This window comes from Theobroma umbraticum, unplaced genomic scaffold (assembly GCF_002168275.2).
Source record: "Theobroma umbraticum cultivar Fairchild unplaced genomic scaffold, ASM216827v3 scaffold_95.0, whole genome shotgun sequence".
In the NCBI taxonomy this organism is placed as follows: Eukaryota; Viridiplantae; Streptophyta; class Magnoliopsida; order Malvales; family Malvaceae; genus Theobroma; species Theobroma umbraticum.
Window position 1 is genome coordinate 1,247,187 of NW_018397257.1, and position 4,390 is coordinate 1,251,576.

The following is a 4,390-nucleotide window of genomic DNA, read 5'->3' on the forward strand; positions in this document are numbered from 1 at the left end:
TTCCTTACAATTAAATCCTTCAACTACTTCTTTAACTTAAATATTCTTCTATTAATCCTCCTTAACTCATATACAATTAAGGCATCAAATTCACATTCCACAAAATTATGTCCATAATATTTAAGTATATATCTACATTTATACCTTATTTAATAACGACACATGGATTGCCAACAATGCTTCGTTCTTTAAAATTCTTCTCAGTCTCCCCCACTTTGACCAAACCTAACTCCTCAAAATCATCTTCCAACGTTATACCATCTTGTTACTTAACGTAAAATTTAATATTATTTATTTATTTGTATATTATTAAAATATTAGTTTGCTTCCCACGTTATCACCTTAATTAGCAAAATAATTTTCATTAGGTTAACGTCCAAGGGGGTGGAATGTTACAATTTAAGTTAGACTTAAATCAAATTCTAAGTTTTAACTACTAAGGACCTAATTAAAAGAGTTTAATTAAGTATTGGTTAAATATTATAATTGTTATAATATTAAGGACTTATTTTGTAAATTTGGATAAGTTAAACCTAGATATAAATATCACATTATAGCCATTCTTTCTTTTTTGGAGGTGAGGAAGGAAACAAAATAAAAATTTCTTTTTCTCTCTTGAGTGTCACCACTCTTGAGAAGTTTAATTTTATTTTGAGAACTTCTCCTTTGATCATTTGTTAGAAATCAAAAAAGAAAAGAGGACAAATCGTTGCCCACTTGCTAGCACAAGAACGTGGTATAAAGTTCTTTCCTTGGGAAGGATCCGTTTTAATTGTGTGTGCATCATTAGAGACCAAGCAATTGCGTGGCTGGGATTCTTTCACACAAAAGATGTTCACATTTTGTCACCAAAAGGAATCCATTTGATTACAATATCACTTGGAAAGGTAAAATTTTTTTGATTTTATGTGGTACTTAACATTGCATTAAACAACCAAGGTGATCCAACAATAGGAGGCATGTTTTTTATTTTATTTCAATTTTTGTTATTCCACGGCGTTGATGCTATAATCATGCCATTCCTAGCACTAGAGAAATCATAATTTTGGAAAATGAAATGGTCAAGGTTGCAGCCTTGGTGGAGGTAGGCCATGGCTTATGCAGTTTGATGAGGAAATCTTGGTTAGAATTGGCTTCTTTCTTCACCCAACTGGGCCTAACTTTAAAGCTTTATAAAAACAATCACTAGGAAGACTTTTAAAAACAAAAAACACTAGATTTAGACCTAAGATTTAGCCACAAAATCATTGAAGAAAGGTCTCTTTGAAGCTAAGAAGATATTGAGAGATTCAAGAAAATTGGAGGTCAAGATTGCAATTCTTATGATTTTTTAATTTTTTGTTATTCTTTTAATTTTTTTTGTTTGGTTTTGATGCTTAAACATTATTTGATAATGAGTTGTGATGGGGAACTAATTTAGTTATCTAAGATTATGATTGAACTCAATACATAGTTTGAATTATTTATCCCTCTTTTTCTTATGTTTGATGGTTTTAAGTTTTTTATTTTATTCTATTTTTAATGCTTTTAAGTTAGATTGATCTAGAAACCTGACTTAAATCTCCATGAAGGAGATTAAGTAGAACTTGAATAGGATGATGTATGATCAAATGCACTTGTAGCAAGGATTAAAGCATGAACTTAATGAATCTTTCTTCAATTTAATTTTGCATAGATATATAGTAAGTTAATTGTTGGTCCTGTTGGTGTCTTAGAAGGGATGAATAGCACTAAAAATTTTAAGATCAACCTTTTTTTGAATTATAGAGCTATTAATCAATTAGAAGAAGAAAGATTTAAAACTTGTAATAGTTAAAAGACACCAAGTAAGGAAAGATAGAAAGAAGTGGACAATGCACCAGGATTTATAACGGTTTGGTCCCCTTGACCTACATCCCACTACCTTGATCTCCCAATCAAGAATTTTCAACCTAACTTCACTATACTAATGGAATTAACAACTTTCACCAAGCTATTATAAAGTCAGTTTCTAACCGAAGCTCTAATCCTCTATCAAGACTTTTATAATGCTTCCCACACTTTAAGTTCCAAAGAAAGGAAGAAAAAGAAGTATAACTAAAAATCTTTACAAATCTGGAAAGATTACAAATAAGCTCAAACATAGTTTCTAGAATAAGAGTGAAAAGCAAGTGTTTTTGGTGAAAGTTCTTTGACTTTTTGCTCAAAATGGCTCTTGGTAGCTTCTCTCTACCTTCTTTGACTGTTAGAGCTTTAATTTATACTTAGGGAGTTAGATTTTACTGTTTATGGCAGATTTTACCTGTTAGTGATGTGAAAAGAAAAAGTTCAAAATATTAAAAGTCACCCACTACCTACAATACAAAGAAAATAAGTTTGGGGCTGTGAAATTGTAAAATTGTGATTTAAAAAAAAGAGAGAAAGAAAATATGTTGAATGAAAGAAAAGTTCAAATGTGGACGAAAAGATATAGTAGTAGGAAAATAAAGCTATATATATAGGTCCAAGAATAATTATGTGCTTAGGGTGATTTGAGCCAAATTATTATCTTGTATCCTACCTTGACCTTAGTCATACATTACAAGCTTATTAAAGTCCTATTGATCCCTAGCTTGGTGTTAGTCTACACTAGTGGAGAGAGAGATGAAAAGTAAACATATGAATTTCTAGCACTAATTTGAAATTTGTGTTGGCATAAACTCATCCGAATACCATGATATTCTTGATTAAAGACTTCACATGCACACAAAAATCCATTCAAGAATGTGCTTGCATTGGAATTCAAACATAAATTTGAATGGGGCCTATATTTTTCCTTAAGTTAATGATTGATAGCCATACTTTTGAGAAAATTATGGAGAATTATTGAGTTGGTGCACTTTATCTCTAGTAGCAGTGCAAGTAGTAGTAACTATATTTATTTTAGATTTCATTAACTGAATTTGATTTTCGTAAGTTAGTTTCTTTTCTATGTTTTGCTTGAGGACTTGCAAAATATTAAGTTGTAGTATAGTTGTAAGTATTCCCGTTTGTCATGCTGGTGACCCAGGTTCGATCCCCAACAACGGTGCCTAAAACTTGTTGTTCAATTTTTTACCCACGTAAGTATACATATCGTAAAGATAATATAGTGAGGAGTAGAGTGTTGATCCCACAACGAATTGAATTAATTCTTACTGCTAACTACTAAAATTAACACATCCTAATTTTATCCAAATAATTAAAATTAACAATAAAATTAATAAACTAATAACTAAAACTAATCTAAAATATATCAAGAAAATTATTTTATTAACTTCTAGTGATTACCAGACCTAAGATTATGATATCCCTTAATACTTCATCTGATTATTGTCTCTCTCTCTTAACTCAATTTAGTGGATTAAGTTGTTAACCTAGAGCCCTAAATTATTTACAAGTCTCTATCGAGTTTCTTATAAAATACCTCTCTCAATTAATTTACTATATGTCTATGCAAATTAAATTGAAGAAAAATTCTTTAAGTTTATGCTCTAATTTAGGCTACGTATGGCTTATAAGTGTATGTCTACTATATATGCAAATCAAATCACCTAGTCGACTAAGTGCATTCGATCATACACTATTCTATTCAAGCTTTACCTAAATCTCCTTCATCAAAGTTTAACTTCAATTTCCAATTCAATCTAATTGTTAGCCAATCAACTAGAAGTATTAAGAATAGAATAAAGTAAACAACTTAAATCCATCAAACAAAAGTCAAAAAGAGATAAATAAATCAGACTACGTATTGAGCTTAATCATGATCTTAGATTAATAATTTAGTTCCCATCAAGTCACACATCATTGTCAAATAAAATTTAAACATAAAAAACAAAACCAAGAAAATAAGAGAATAACAAAAAGATAGAAAAAGCCAAGAATTGTATTCTTGATCTCCAAATCTCTTTGAATCCTTCAAATTCTTCTTAGCTTCAACGACTTTGTGGCTTGACTCTCAACTGTCAATCTGGTGTTTTGTTCTCTACTTTAAAAGTCTTTTGAAAAGTTATTTTTATAAGGCTTTTACGTTAGACCAAGTTGGGTGAAGAAAGAAGTCAATTCCAATTAGTGTTTCCTCATTAGACTACATGGGCCACGGCCTATTACCTCCAAAGCTCGGCTTGGACGATTTAAATAGCAGAAATAGTAATTGTTCTAAGACTCTTGCACTACTTCAACTTCAACAAGATTTTTGACCATTTTCAGGGAGAACTAGATGAATTAGCAAACATAAAAGTTGTAGCCTCTCTTTTGTCTTTCCAATGGTCTAAGAATCATCTCATTTAGAGCACTATAGAGAGAGTTATGGTCAAAATACTGAAACATGTGCAGTAGAAGTCTGCACCTTGAAATTTCTAACTTTCATTCATTAAAATTCTTCTTTCATCAA